The sequence below is a fragment of the Dreissena polymorpha genome, chromosome 2, assembly GCF_020536995.1.
Source record: "Dreissena polymorpha isolate Duluth1 chromosome 2, UMN_Dpol_1.0, whole genome shotgun sequence".
NCBI lineage: Eukaryota > Metazoa > Mollusca > Bivalvia > Myida > Dreissenidae > Dreissena > Dreissena polymorpha.
This window is the reverse complement of record NC_068356.1, coordinates 116,127,637-116,145,259: the sequence shown is the minus strand read 5'-3', so window position 1 is coordinate 116,145,259 and position 17,623 is coordinate 116,127,637.

The following is a 17,623-nucleotide window of genomic DNA, read 5'->3' as shown; positions in this document are numbered from 1 at the left end:
TATTTTGTAATTGAATAGTTTTTTTTCAGTATTTGAGTAAAATGCCTGAAAAAACATTACTTACAAAGCTCAGGAATATCCTTTGTGAAACTTTATCAAAGAAACAAAAAAAGAAAATTTCATCACATATGTTGGTGCTTAGGTATTAAAAGGTTAAAGGGCTGCAAGAAAAATATGGAGAAAAATAATAGTGGACCATATGTGGTTGACAATCTGGTTAGGAATATTAAGATCTTTAAAACAAAGAGTGGGCAGATTCTCAAGTCTGGTGTGTCTGTCAACAACTTGAAATTATTCATTGATTATAACAGAAATTTTAACAGAGAAGCTGTCCAGTGACGTCTTCATTAAAAAGGTTTGTTGAATAATAGTCTATTTTATAATCCCCAACACATATCAATTTTCAAAGAGGGGTATATTGAAATATGGTTCATATAGAAATCAGTGTTTTGTTGGGGTATAGATTTATTGAGAAAACTATAACAGCATGTGAATGCATGATTAAATTGTGCTTAAATTAACATCTAAAGGTTTTGAATCAATTCATTAACAATACAAAGGAATTTGATTCTGTATATTTATCGCAATGCCAAGACTGAGAAAGATGCTTACAATCAAGCTATTAGAAAGTTATTTGCTTGAAGTACATGAGCTACTTTAAAAGATGGTTACAATACCATCATACACACATTTTACATATTAAGGCTAGCTATGAGCATGCTAGTATTGTTCATGACCATCCCAACTAGGCAGACCACATGGTACAATTACGCAAGATTATCAGCAGTTCAGAGTCAGCCATCTTCAAAATGAAGAAATTTGCAAAGTTGTACTATTAAACATTAATTTCTGCACTAAAATAAACTGATTGTTTCATCTTAACATGAGGAGTAAAACATTATTATGCACGAGTATAACCCAGTAATCAATGGTTACAGGGTTGCAATTCCAAGACACACTGCAGCACAATATTGTCTGATGATATACAATGCAACCAAACAGATTCCACAGTGCATGGTACCTGCTGGCGGCAAAACTTTGCAACTTTATGCAGCACCCATCATCATGCTTACTGCATAGACTCATACAAATAGAAAATAGTAGAAAACAACCAGTAGAAGGGTGGATATTAACAAGACAACATATATTTAATAGGCCACACAGCACCAAAATTCAAACTGCTGTTTGTACTTCAGAGGAATACCATTCCAGTTCTGCATAGTAAAGGTTTTGCATAAGACTACACAGGATATGAGAAGAAAATACTTGCATAAATGAACAAAAAATTGCAGGGTTGCTAGCAACTGCTAGATGCTTTTTATTAGCATAACAATAGTACCAACTTGTCACAAAATACGCCTGTTTAAAGCTCTTGGTAACATTGATATGCAAACACTGTATTTAATTTGTTGCAGTTTAGCCCTTACTGGATACGTATCATGTTTGATGGCTAATTATTTAGACCAAGTTGACGGTGTTAAACAATTTGTAGTACGTTGTTTTAATTTTGCATGATGAATAATGAACTTACATTCTGACTTGTGCCCAATGGGTAATTGTTGACTTGAAATGGCCCACAAGTCACCCGGGGGTGACTAGAAGCCGATTCATGTCACCCTGGGGTGACTTCAAGCCGACGTTAGTCACCCCTGGGTGACAAGAAGCCGATAAGGGTGACATGAAGCCGATTCTAGCCACCCAGGGGTGACTAGCGTTGGCTTGAAGTCACCCCAGGGTGACATGAATCGGCTTCTAGTCACCCCCGGGTGACTTGTGGGCCATTTCAGGTCGACAATGACCCAATGAGCCTGACTAGCTGTATTATGCACAAATTATACCTTATAAAGTGTGACCTTGACCTTTCAGGTAATGGGAAAAGTTTTGCACAAAAAGGATGTTTTAACTTGGTTAAGGTGTTGTAATTATTAAGATACTTTCAAACGCTTGATTAACAAGATGAGCATCATCAACATTTCAGGCCCACAATAATAAATGCTTGCAATTGTTAAAAAAGCTGAACCATTTACAATTATGACCGTTAACCTATGAGTGATATTTTGATACCCCTTTTTAGGGGGCACTGGCCTTTGGCTGTTTTTCTCTTGACTGACAGCTGTAGACAGGTGAACTCTGTTCTAACATGACTGCTAGGTTAGGATGGTTCAGAAATCCTGCTGGACATTACCATCCTGGACGCAATGTATATGAAGGGATCTCAAAGAGGACACTTTCATCAAGAGTTTCACTTAATGCGGTTTTACTATCAGAGCTTCATCTCTGAGTGATGCAGTGTCTCCTCCTGCAATCGACAATGAGATCGACCCATGCGATGAAAAGTTTAGTGCGTGAGTTGCGAGATTTGTTTGAGACCGACATCAGTGACCTAAGTAACATTGATGAAAGTCACAATGTGTGTCAATGAGATGACTAACTGGGACAAACCTGGTTAATGAAATTCCACCCTGAAAAATGCAACAACCTCAGCATTACTCAAACAAGAATATCAGTGAAACTGATGGATGCTCCCAGATGATGCGCTTTGTCAATCTATGTGTTAATTGTGTAACCACCTAAAGAAAATCTATTATTTGCATCAGTGACCTTGACCCCAGTGACCTCAAACCTCATCAAAAGGTAGAGGTCCATGCAAGATACCTTCATGCCAAATATGTAAGAGATCGGTAAAATATATAAGGCACTATGAGAGATTGTAACAGAAATCTATTATTAGCCTTGGTGACCTTGACCCCTGTGACCTCAAACCTCATTAAAAGGTAGGTCCATGCAAGGTACCTAAATGCCAAATATGTAAGAGATAGGTAAAATATTGAAGAAGCTATGAGAAACTGTAACAAAAGTGTGACGGAAAAAAATCTATTATTTGCCTCTGTGACCTTGATTTTGACCCCAGTGACGTCAAACCTCATCAAAAGGTAGAGGTCCATGCAAGGTACCTACATGCCAAATATGTAACAGATCGGTAAAATATTGAAGGTGCTATGAGAAACTGTAACAAAAGTGTGACAGAAAAAAATCTATTATAAGCCTCGGTGACCTTGACCTTGACCTCAGTTACCTCAAACCTCATAAAAAGGTAGAGGTCCATGCAAGGTAACTACATGCCAAATATGTAATAGATCGGTAAAATATTGAAGGCGCTATGAGAAACTGTAACAAAAGTGTGACGGAAGGAAGGATGTAAGTACAGAACTACAAGGTACCTACAAATATCCGCAAAAATATTTCTTTGTGAGACAAAGTTTGAATACCTTTGTATTTGGTGTCGACTGCTTGGTTGGTTATTCCCTACCAGTTTTGGTTATAGGAATGGAATCATCATCCACAATTGCTCAATTGAGAATTGAATTAAGAAAAGAGCGTATAAATGTCAGAAGATTATAGTCTGAAAATATTATGTTGAAAAAAAGAAATTACAAAGCTAAAGGGAAAACGGTCCAGAGTGACTTTCACAGGAGATTCCAGTGTTGAGACACATACAACAAAAACCTGAATCAAGTCTAAGTCATGGAGGAGCCAAAAAAAATTAGATTGCCAGATAGTGGAGGCCATACAAGTCGAAAGTATGAGAAGAGGAAGCTCGAGTTGCCAGGAACGAAGTCTTCCTGTGGATATGTCTAGGGCTGAAAGAAGCGGATGTAAAGGATTTACTTCTATCCATGCAGCATCTACCAAGGCGGTCAATCAAACTTCAAAATCTCGGCTACCTAAGATAAACAACGACCCAAGAAAAGCCTTACCCATCAAACAATCATCTGTGCCTATGCTTGAACAAGACAAAACAAGAGAAGAGGGCCATGATGGCCCTGAATCGCTCACCTGACTCATTAAGATCAGATGAAAACTATGACCTCTATTGTCTACACAATGTTTTTCTATGATTTGACCTAGTGACCTAGTTCCTGACTCTAGATGACCCAAATACAATCCCAATCCAGATTTCATCAAGATAAACATTCTGACCACAGTTCATAAATATTGGATGAAAACTGTGACCTCTATTGTCAACACAAGGTTTTTCTATTTATTTGACCTAGATTTTTACCCCAGATGACCCAAATACAATCCCACCCAGATTTCATCAAGAATTCTGACCAAATTTCATAAAGGTTGGATGAAAACTGTGATCTCTAATGTCTACACAAGGTTTTTCTATTATTTGACCTAGTGACCTAGTTTTTGACCCCAGATGACCCAATTAAATCCCAACCCAGATTTCATCAAGATAAACATTCTGACCAAATTTCATAAAGATTGGATGAAAACTGTGACCTCTATTGTCTACAGAAGGTTGTTCTATTATTTGACCTAGTGACCTTGTTTTTGACCCCAGATGACCCAAATACAATCCCAAACCGGATTTCATCAAGATAAACATTTTGACCAAATTTCATCAAGATTTGATGCAAACTGTGACCTCTACTGTCTACACAAACAAATTGTTGACGGACGGACGCACGGACACACGCAGGCACGCACAACGGACGCCGGACATCACACGATCACATAAGCTCACCGTGTCACTTCATGACAGGTGACCTAAAAATATGTGTCGGAGATAAACATGAACAGTTGTGGTTAAAATCCCATACAAACAAGGGCTGTTTGTAAAACATGCATGCCCCCCTATATGGGCTATAAGTTGTAGTAGCAGCCATTGTGTGAATACGTTTTTTGTCACTGTGAATGGTGGTGGTGGTGGTGGTGGTGTAGTAGTAGTAGTAGTAGTAGTAGTAGTAGTAGTAGTAGTAGTAGTAGTAGTAGTAGTAGTAGTAGTAATAGTAGTTGTAGTAGTAGTAGTAGTAGTAGTAGTAGTAGTAGTAGTAGAAGTAGTAGTAGTAGAAGTAGTAGAAGTAGTAGTAGAAGTAGTAGTAGTAGTAGTAGTAGTAGTAGTAGTGGTAGTAGTAGTAGTAGTAGTAGTAGTAGTAGTGGTAAAAGTAGTAGTAGTAGTGGCAGTAGTAGTAGAAGTAGTAATAGTAGACGTGGTGGTGGTGGTGGTGGTGGTGGTGGTGGTGGTGGTGGTGGTGGTAGTAGTACTAGTAGTAGTAGTACTAGTAGTAGTAGTAGTAGTAGTAGTAGTAGTAGTAGTAGTAGTAGTAGAAGTAGTAGTAGTAGTAGTAGTAGCAGTAGCAGTAGCAGTAGCAGTAGCAGCATTACAAGACCAATACTTAAGAATGATCAAATAAGAAAAGGTAACATAGCACCAGCAGTAAATATGGGGCTCATTTACAGGTCAGATTTGGAATCTCTGCTGTAAAATGAGATTTTGAATGAATTAAAGGGAGGCAAATCTGTAATAAAAAGAACATGCATAAACCGTAGTTGTTTCCCTTGTTTGAACCATGCTAAATCCTTACAAGTTTGGAAAGAATTGGATGAAAAATTTGGACTTTATTGCATAAACACCATTTTCTCAATTCAAGGGGAGGTAATTCTGTACTTCATGGACCAATAATGCTCATTTTTTGTAGGGTTCGTGTCCTCATTGATATAACACTGTGCAAGTTTTCACAAAATAGGCAAAAACGAATAAACATGCAAAGTTCAACGAGCTCCTGCTGCCATGTTTTTTGACGAATCAAATTTCTTTGAACAACTTTTTCAGGGGAGCCCTCAAAGGTCATCCCTGTGAAATTTTTTGAAAATCTGATGAGCGGTTTCTGACAAGAAGATTTTTTAAGGTTTTTACCATATATGGTCATGGTGGCCATCTTGGTTATGTGATCAAATTTTTTTTAACAATTCTTTTGTCCCATGACCTAGGGATGCTCCACATGAAATTTAGTTGAAATTGGCTCAATGGTTTAGTAGAAGAAGTTTACAAATTGTTTACCGACGGACGGACGGACGGACGGACGGACGCCGGACGCTGAGTGATCACAATAGCTCACCTCGAGCTATCGCTCAGGTGAGCTAAAAAGGCATAAGTCGAGCGACCAACAACAAACGAGAGGTAAATTGCAGCATCTGTGCCTGTGCTTGCACAAGAAAAAAACAAGTATTGTTGAAAACTATGGATGCTCCCCTTTCGTTCATGGTTAAGGTATATTGCTGGACTTAGAATGTTTATAGTTGAATCAACATAAGTTGCTGATTGTTTTAACCATTTGATTGAACATGTGACCTTGAGAAAATCTTTTATAAGCCTCGGTGACCTAGATCCCAGTGATCTCAAACCTCATCAAAAGGTAGAGGTCCATGCAAGGTATCTACATGCCAAATATTTAGAGATCAGTAAAATATTGAATGCGCTATGAGAAACTGTAACAAAAGTCTATTATTAGCCTCGGTGACCTTGACCTTGATCCCAGTGACCTCAAACCTCATCAAAATGTAAAGGTCCATGCAAGGTACCTACATGCCAAATATGTAAGAGATTGGTAAAATATTGAAGGCGCTATGAGAAACTGTAACAAAAATCTATTATTAGCCTTGGTGACCTTGACCTTGACCCCAGTGACGTCAAACCTCATCAAAAGGTAGAGGTCCATGGAAGGTACCTACATGCCAAATATGGAAGAGATCAATAAAATATTGAAGGCGCTGAGAAACTTACAAAAGTGTGACAGAAAAAAATCTATTATGGTCAGCTGTAATGTCCATTTTATTTAAAACTTATTTATAATTAATGCCAAAGATTATTTTAATTAACGTAAATTAAGAGACAACTACAACATCTTATCTGATCTTACTACGTTTTGTTCAATATTACATGTTTGTATGTATACAATTATATTATGTAACAACTTTGCTTTATTTCTTTTCAAAAATTACCCGTCAGCATTACCTGCAACTTCGCGTGGTGAATTGCAGATCGAGTGGTTTTGTACTTAATGCCGGAACCCACCTCTGAATTCCACAGCAGAGGGCGACCAACCACCACCACTTGAAGACCCAGTCTCGCCGCTATGAAGACTAGCACAAGATGACACAAGACACAGGGATACCACTACAGGCGCCATACCAGATATATCATTCAATCTACCTAACCAGTACCAATGACCAACATTCGTTCTAGACCAGTCTCTCCCTGACAATGACCTGAACGGCGAAATCCTCGACGGCAGGCTATCAGAGAGGTGTTTCCTGGGACTGTGATAAAGGGGTGCGTGTTCCATCTTGCCCATCGGATTTACCGGAAAATCAACGCCGAGGGACTTAGAACCGCTTACCAACAGCAGGGGACAAGTACCAGTTCTTCAGGAAGATCATGTCGCTATCATACCTACCCGTGGAACAGATAGAACCAGCGTTCAACAGGCTCATGGAGCTCGCAGTCTGCAACTTCAAGGAGTCAGGGGTCCCGTACTGCGTGTATGCATTGCACATATGTGGGTCAACGGCAGTGTCTGGCAACCTTTGGTGCGTCTTTAGAGAGGTGGTTCACACAAATAACGACTTAGAAGGTAACTTAAATATTATTAGCATTATTAATCTATAAGTAAACAAGAAATGTGTTTGTCGGAAATAATATGTCCCCTTCTGCACCGCTTTGAATTTATTTTTTGACCTTTGACCTTGAAGGATGACCTTGACCTTTCACCACTCCAAAAATGCAGCTCCATGAGATACACATGCATTTTAAATATATAGTTATGGTAAATATTAAAGTTTGCTCAAACAAACCAACCAACCAACCAACCAACAAACCAACAAACAGGGCAAAAACAATATGTCCCCCACTATAGTGGTGGGGGACATAACAAGAACTGTCAGAGGATAGCGCGCTCGACTATTTGAGTGCTTGACAGTATAACGGAAGCCATCATGGGGAAATTGTTCATATTCAATAATTTATTAGACGATCTTTCAAAAATAATAAAAAGAAAAAAAAATGTTGTTTTTTTTGTGTGGGGGGGGGGGGGGAGGTAGGGGGGGGGGGGTGAGAGGGGGGGTATAATGTGGGGTGTGGTAATTTATTAGATGTTATAAAAAATAAATATTTGGGAGGGGGGGTGGGGGTGGGGTGAGAGGGGGGTATAATGTGGGGTGTGGTAATTTATTAGATGATGTTTAAAAAAAAAAAAAAATGGGGAGGGGGGGGTGAGGTTGGGGGGGGGGGGGGGAGGGATTCTGGTAGGGGTGTGGGGTATTGTTTGGGTGGAATCCATTGTGGTATTCAGGTAAGTGTTGTTTTGTCAAAGTAATAATAAAATGTGATCATAAATAAAGAAGTTATGGCAATTTAAGCAAAATGTTCAATTATCTAAGTGTAAAAGGGGCCATAATTATGTCAAAATGCTTGAGTGCTCTTGTTTATAGGTTGGGGTCATGTTGGTAAACAAGAATGCAACATATAAAAGCAATATGTCAAAGGATATAGGAAATATTTGGGGAAGTACGCAAACTTTAACATAGATTTATCAATAATATGCATATTCTAAGTATAAAAGGGGCAATAATTATGACAAAATGCATGATAGAGTTGTCTGCTCTTGTTTATAGGTTGGGGTGATGTTGGTAAACAAGTATGCAAAATATAAAAGCAATATGTCAAGAGACAATGAAAATAAATGGGGTAGTACGAAAACTTTAACATTTGCTGCACATTCTAAGTGGAAAAGGGGCCATAATTATGACAAAATGCTTGATAGAGTTGTATGCTCTTGTTTATAGGTTGGGGTCATGTTGGTAAACAAGTATGCAAAATATGAAAGCAATATGTCAAGGGACAAAGAAAATATTTGGCCAGGGGAAGTACGAAAACTTTAACATTTGCACGCAGACGCTAACGCCAACACTAACGCTAACGCTAACGCCGACGTCAGGGCGAGTAGGATAGCTCCACTATATATATTTCATATATAATAGTCAAGCTAAAAACTATTTGACATTGAATATAATTAAGTTGATGCTTTATACATGCACAGAACACAACCAAAATATTTTATTAACAAGGGACAAAATTGTCACAAAACCAGGTTTTCATTGTGAAAAAAAAATCTGATAAAGGGAGAAAACTCAAACTGAACTTTTGAAATGAACAAACAAAATTAACCCCCTTTGTAAGTTTGTTTTTAAAAAAAATCTATTTTTAGTCGTGGCGACCTTGACATTGGAGATATTGACGTGATTCTTTCGTGCGACACACCGTCCCATGATGGTGAACAAATGTGCCAAATGATTTTAAAATCTCACAATGAATGACATAGTCATGGCTAGGACAAGCTCATTTATGGCCATTTTTGACCTTTGAACTCAAAGTGTGACCTTGACCTTGGAGATATCAACGTAATTATTTCGCGCGACACACCGTCCAATGATGGTGAACAAATGTGCCAAATGATTTTAAAATCTGACAATGAACGACATAGTTATGGCCCGGACAAGCTTGTTCCGCCAGCCCGCCAGCCAGCCCGCCCGCATTCGCCAATCTAATAACCAGTTTTTTCCTTCGGAAAACCTGGTTAAAAACCTCATAATAATTAGATTTTAAATTGCGCTGTGATTATACTTTCATAGTATACAATATCGGTATTCAGCATGTGTTTTATAATAATATAATAATTTGTTTTTGTTATAATTATAGGATGGCATAGACATATCAACCCCAGATCAGGTAACCCTGGTCTGTACAAGGTGGCCGCCCGACTCAGAGACGAATCAGAGACCGTGGACCTACAGATACGACTGGTGAGTCAGCACCTCCTCACTAAGATCAGGAGGAAGACATTTGTGGAAATACATGGGAGACTTCACCTAGCCTGGGACGATTATGAAGAGGAAAAACTGTTGACAACAGACTGAGGACCATCAGTCACATCAACGCCCTGGGACGATCAACTGCGGTGCACCATGATTTTATTAAGTTTGACGATGACGAATGAACTGTTAAATTATATTGAACTGAACTCTGTGTGACAGTGACTAATGTTATAATTCTATATAATTTATAATGTTTGTTTCAATGTTATATGTGTTTGTTACTGTATTTTGTAATTAATGTTGTAAATAATATATGCCTTAATCTATGTATTGTCTATTATTGATTTTTTTCATTCTTTTGTTTCTGTAAAGTTTCTAAAATAAATAATAAATAAACAAGGGATGTGTTTGTCAGAAACACAATGCCCCCTATTGCGCCGCTTTGAAATAAAATTTTAATATATCATTTGGCAGGTTTAGAAATTATCTCCCTTTTAAAGCTTACTACTTCCCTTGGATTGTATTTTTTGACATCTGACCTTGAAGGATGACCTTGACCTTGATCTTTCACCACTCAAAATGTGCAGCTTCATGAGATACGCATGCATGCCAAATATGGAATTGCTATATTCAATATTGCAAAATTTTACCTTTGCCCTTGACCTTGAAGGATGACCTTGACCTTTCACCACTCAAAAATGTGCAGCTCCATGAGATACGCATGCATTTTAAATATCTAGTTGCTATCTTCAATATTGCAAAATTTGACCTTTGACCTTGACCGATGACCTTGACCTTTCACCACTCAAAATGTGCAGCTCCATGAGATACACATGCATGCCAAATATAAAGTTGCTATCTTTAATAGTGAACAAGTTATGACCAATGTTAAAGTTTTCGATAGACGGAATATTTGACATTTGATCTTGAAGGATGACCTTGACCATCACCACTCAAAATGTTAAGCTCAATAAGATACACATGCATGCCAAATATCAAGTTGCTATCTTCAATAGTGAACAAGTTATGGCCAATGTTAAAGTTTTTGGACGGACAGAATATTTGACATTTGACCTTGAAGGATGACCTTGACCTTCACCACTCAAAATGTTCAACTCCATGAGATACACATGCATGCCAAATATCAAGTTGCTATCTTCAATAGTGAAAAAGTTATGACCAATGTTAAAGTTTTCGGACATACGGACAGACGCCATATATTAGACATTTGACCTTGAAGGATGACCTTGACCTTCACCTTTCACCACTCAAAATGTGCAGCTCCATGAGATGCACATGCATGCCGAATATCAAGTTGCTGTGTTAAATTTTGAAAAAGTTATGACCATTAAAGTTTTCGGACGGACGGACAGACTGACAGACTGACATACTGACTGACTAATGGACAGTTCAACTGCTATATGCCACCCTACCGGGGGCATAAAAAATTACTTTGCTTTTTCGTGAACTGGTATGAAACCCAGGTATGAGTCGCTTCATGTACTCGTTTGTTTCAATGTCCTTGTTTTGTGCTAAATATTGTTTTTATTGCAAAATGTAATCAAAATAAGTTATTTAATGTACTTGTATGTTTAAAATCTGCGTGTATTGTGCTTAATGTATGTATCACAAATTATGTAAATGTTTATACAAGAGCACTGCCTTGCGGGTGCAGACTGCTTATCTATTTTTTTTCTTAAGGTGTAGGGACCTATCTCAATTTCAATCACAAAGGAGGAAGGGGTGGAGTGGAGAGGGGTGTTTAGTGTGGGGGTGTGGTCATTTGCTACATTATCTTCCAAAAATGCCAAAAAAAATGCAAAAAAAAATTATATTTTTTTTTTGGAGGGGGGTTGATTCTTGGGTGGGATGGTTGGACGGTATTTCAAAAATAAAATAATAGAAATAAATATTTGTGTTTTTTAACCATGTTTGAAAAAAACAAGAGATGTGTTTGTCAGAAACAAACTGCCCCCAATTGTGCCGCTTTTAAAATTTTTATTGTTTGTTTTTTTACCTTTGACCTTGAAGGATGACCTTGAACTTTAACTTCCACCACTCAAAATGTGCAGCTTCATGAGAAGGCCGCTTTGAATTTTTTTTTTTTACCTTTGACCTTGTTGGATGACCATGACCTTGAAGGATGACCTTGACCTTGAACTTCCACTACTCAAAATGTGCAGCTTCACAATAAAGCCGCTTTGAAATTATTTATTTTTTGACCTTGGACCTTGAAGAATGACCTTGACCTTGAAGAATGACCTTGACCTTGAACTTCCACCACTCAAAATGTGCAGCTTCATGAGAACACCGCTTTGAATTTTTATTAAAAAAATGACCTTTGACCTTGAAGGATGACCTTGACCTTGCTCTTCCACCACTCAAATTGTGCAGCTTCATGAGAATGCCGCGTAAATTTAAAAAAAAAAAATTTTGACCTTGAAGAATGATCTTTACCTTGAACTTCCACCACTCAAAATGTGCAGCTTCATGATAACGCCGCTTTTAATTTTTTAAAATTTTGTTTGACCTTTGACCGTGAAGGATGACCTTGACCTTGAACTTACACCACTCAAAATGTGCAGCTTCATGATAACGCCGCTTTGAATATTTGTTTGACCTTTGACCTTGAAGGATGACCTTGACCTTGAAGAATGACCTTGACCTTCCACCCACCACTCAAAATGTGCAGCTTCATTAAAATGCCGCTTTGAAATTTTTAATTTGTTTTTTTACCTTTGACCTTGAAGGATGACCTTGACCTTGAAGGATGACCTTGAACTTCCACCACTCAAAATGTGCAGCTTCATGAGAATGCTGCTTTGAATTTTATTTTTATTTTTTGACCTTGAAGGATGACCTTGACCTTGAACTTCCACCTCTCAAAATGTGCAGCTTCATGAGATACACATGCATGCCAAATATCAAGTTGCTATCTTCGATATTAAAAAAAGTTATGGCCAATGTTAAAGTTTTCAGACGGACAGACGCCATATATTTGACATTTGACCTTGAAGGATGACCTTCACCTTCACCTTTCACCACTCAAAATGTTCAGCTCCATGATATACACATGCATGCCAAATATCAAGTTGCTATCTTCAATATTTAAAAAGTTATGGTCAATGTTAAAGTTTTCGGACGGACAGACACCATAAATTTGACATTTGACCTTGAAGGATGACCTTGACCTTTCACCACTCAAAATGAGCAGCTCCATGAGATACACATGCATGCCAAATATAAGGTTGCTATCTTAAAAAGTGAAAAAGTTATGGCCAATGTTAAAGTTTTTTCGAACGGACAGACAGACTGGTTGACACTGACGGACAGTTCAACTGCTATATGCCACCCTACTGGGGGGCATAAAAAAATTATTTTGGGGTGGGGGGTATAGTGGGGGGGTGTGGGGGATGGTTTGGACGGAGTCAATTGTGGTTAGTCAGGTAAGAGTTGTTTTGTCAAATATCAATCGAATCTAATCATAAATAAAGAAGTTATGGCAATTTCAGCAAAATTTAATAATTTGACCTTGAGAGTCAAGGTCATTCAAAGGTCAAGGTAAAATTCAACTTGCCAGGTACAGTACCCTCATGATAGCATGAAAGTATTTAAAGTTTAAAAGCAATAGCCTTGATACTTTAGAAGTAAAGTGGATCTAAACACAAAATGTAACCATATATTCAAAGTTATTAAGTGAAAAAAGGGCCATAATTCCATAAAAATGACAACCAGAGTTATGCCACTTGTCCTTTACTGTCCCCTTATGATAGTTTGCGAGTGTTCCAAGTATAAAAGCAATATCTATGATACTTCTGGGGTAAAGTGGACCAAAACACAAAACTTAACCAAATTTTCAAGTATAAAGGGCCCATAATTCCATCAAAATGCCAGTCAGAGTTACATAACTTTGCCTGCACAGTCCCCTTACGATAGTTAGTAAGTGTTGCAAGTATGAAAGCAATGGCTTTGATACTTTAGGAAACAAGATGTGTTTGTAAAACACAATGTCCCCCTATATGATGTTTGACATTGTAGGATGACCTTGTCCTTGTGAAGGATGACTTTGACCTTGACCTTTCACCACTCAAAATGTGCAGCTCCATGAGATACACATGCATGCCAAATATCAAGTTGCTATCTTCAATATTGCAAAAGTATTCATAAAATAAGCGATTTGGGCCACATATATTTGACCTCTGACTTTGAAGGATGACCTTGACCTTTCACCACTCAAAATGAGCAGCTCCGTGAGATGCACATGCATGCCAAATATCAAGTTGCTATCTTTAATATTGCAAAAGTATTCATAAAATGAGCGATTTTGGCCACATATAATTGACCTCTGACCTTGAAGGATGACCTTTCACCACTCAAAATGTGCAGCTCCATGAGATACACATGCATGCCAAATATCAAGTTGCTATCTTCAATATTGCAAAAGTATTCATAAAATGAGCGATTTTGGCCACATATATTTGACCTCTGACCTTGAAGGATGACCTTGACCTTGACCTTTCACCACTCAAAATGGGCAGCTTCATGAGATACACATGCATGCCAAATATGAAGTTGCTATCTTCAATATAGCAAAAGTTATTGCAAAATGTTAAAGTTGGCGCAAACAGACAGACCAACAGACAGACCAACAGACCAACAGACAGACCAACAGACCAACAGACAGGGCAAAAACAATATGTCCCCAACTACTATAGTGGGGGACATAAAAAGTGGAACTAAACACAAAACTTTACCAAATTTTCAATTTTCTAAGTATAAAAAGGGCACATAATTCTGTCAAAATGCCAGTCAGAGTTACATAACTTTGCCTGCACAGTCCCCTTATGATAGTTAGTAAGTGTTGCAAGTATGAAAGCAATGGCTTTGATACTTTAGGAAAAAAGTGGACCTAAACACAAAACTTTACCAAATTTTCAATTTTCTAAGTATAACAAGAGTGCCAAACTGTCACAAGATACGCCCGTTCGGAGGTTTTGGACACCATGCTTAATGCTTGAAATGCACTAAGTGACCTCGAGACCTAGTTATTGACCCGGCATGACCCATATTTGAACTTGACCTAGATATCATTTAGATGTAACATCTGACTAAATTTGGTGAAGATCAAATGAAAACTACTTCAATTAGAGAGCGGGCACCATGCTAAATGCTTGAAATTCATTATGTGTCCGATCGTGACCTCGTTTTTGACCCGGCATGACCCATATTCGAATTTGATCTACATATCATCTAGACTCAACTTCTGACCAAATTAGGTGATGATCAGATGCAAACTACTTCAATTAGAGAGCGGACACCATGCTAAATGCTTGAAATGCACTAAGTAACCTTGTGACCTAGTTTTTGACCCGGCATGACCCATATTCGAACTTGACCTAGATATCAACTAGATGCAACTACTGACCAAGTTTGGTGAAGATCGGATGAATACAATTTGAATTAGAGTCCGGACAAAGTGGCGCCGTTGAAAATGCACTAATTGACCCTATGACCTAGTTTTTGACCCGGCCTGACCCATATTCGAACTTGGCCTATATATCAACTAGATGCAACTGCTGACCAAGTTTGGTGAAGATCGGATGAATACAATTTGAAATAGAGTCCGGACAAAGTGGCCCCTTTGAAAATGCACTTATTGACCCTATGACCTTGTTTTTGACCCGGCATGACCCATATTCGAACTTGGCCTAGATATCAACTAGATGCAACTGCTGACCAAGTTTGGTGAAGATCGGATGAATACAATTTGAATTAGAGTCCGGACAAAGTGATGCCTTCCGCCCGCCGCCCGCCGCCAAGGGGTTTCACATAATACGTCCCGTATTTTATACGGGCGTATAAAAAGGGCACATAATTCCTTCAAAATGCCAGTCAGAGTTACATAACTTTGCCTGAACAGTCCCCTTATGATAGTAAGTGTTGCAAGTATGAAAGCAATAGCTTTGATACTTAAGGAATAAAATGGACCTAAACACAAAACTTAACCAAAATTTTCAATTTTCTAAGTATAAAAAGGGCACATAATTCTGTCAAAATGCACGCCAGAATTATTTATCTTTGCCTGCCCAGTCCCCTCATGATAGTAAGTAAGTGTACCAAGTTTGAATGCAATAGCATTGATACTTTTTGAGAAAAGTGTACCTAAACGCAAAACTTAACCGGACGCCGACGCTGACGCCAAGGTGATGACAATAGCGCATAATTTTTTTTCAAAAAATAGATGAGCTAAAAATGCTCATATTATATTTAATTTAAAATATTGTTATGTGATTGACTGATATTATTTAAAGGTTTCTTCACTGTTATATATTTCATTTTCTTCCATGCACAATTTGTAAAAAGTGCATTCCATCAATTGAGTTAATTGAGTAAATCATTAACATAATTACTCAGTTACTAATTTTTTTACTGTAAAGAATTTAACAGGAATGTAGAAAATATTTCACACATCTTAAGTGAGGAATTCAATAACACTTTAAGGTCATTTAAAAGCAAGACTTCATTTGGGTAATATATAAATATTTCAATAAAGTTCGTTCCTAAGTGTCAATTCATAAATCAATTATGTTATTTACAGCTTCTCTTATTTTCCCTGCAGATCAGATGAAAGACTGTGTACTTCATTGGAGCCAAGCTGTACTCCGACGCATCAATGAAGTGGGCCTAAAGACAACCTATGAGAGACGCAAGGCCGTCCTTGCACTGATGATAAAGTTGATGTCCATTCCATTTCTACCTGGAATATTCCGCGTGCATTGAGCAGGTACAATTAATGTTTCAAACATGTATTCTCCTAAGTATACATATCTAGTATATATAGTTATTGGACAATAAATAATTGTACTAATTGTACTAACACATGCTTTTATTAATCCAGGTTGGCTGAACGAGCGACGTCTATGGAGACAGAAGCGGTGTTTGACTACATTAAGTCAACCTGGCTGGAGAGTGCAGTTTGGGCGCCGGAAGAGTGGTCCGTGTACCGGCAGACTGTTCGGACGAACAACGACACAGAAGGTTTGTGATGCATTCAGTCTGTATGAATTTTCACTAAAGATTTTTGAAGATTTGCTTTTTTTTTAACCCTTTCCCACTCAGAAGCAAAGTGAAAATGGCTTTGCCACCAGCATAAAACCAGAACAGCCTGCGAGTAACTCTCAACTCTTGTAAAATTTTATTTTCATTTTGTTACTAAAGCGAATTACAAATTACATTGCATTGATGTTGTCTAATTAGTGTTTTGTTTTTAAGGGTGGCACCGCCGGTTGAGCTTGAGGGCAGCCGACCACAAATGCTGCTATGTGTTTGTTCCTCTCATGCGGCGCGAGGCCGAGTACCTGCCTGTGCAGGCACAGCTTGTACGACAGGGAACCGGGCGGGTCCAACACCACATGTATGTGCATCTTGACCAGCAGCTTGGCCAGCTCTGGGATGAATATGACCAGCGCGAATTGACAACAGAGGATTTCCTCGGCAAGATCGGGGAGACGCATGCCTTCAACAACTAAACCGCCGTCTCTTGATGATGATGAAGATGATAATGATGATGGTTATGATGATTATGATGTTATGATGATGAATATGATGATTACTATTATGATGATGATGATGAATATGATGTAATGATGAGGATTAATATGATAATGATTATGATGTAATGATGATGATAATTATAATGATGATGATTTTTATGATGATGATGAATATGATGTAATGCTGATGATGATTTTGCTGTAATGATGATGATGATGATTATTATTATGATGATGATGATTATGATGCTGACGATTATTATGATGATGATTATGGTGTTATGATGCTGATAATAATAATGATGATGATTATTATGATGATGATGAATATGATGTTATGCTGATGATGATTATGCTGTAATCATAATGATGATGATAATTATCATGATGATGATTATTATGATGAC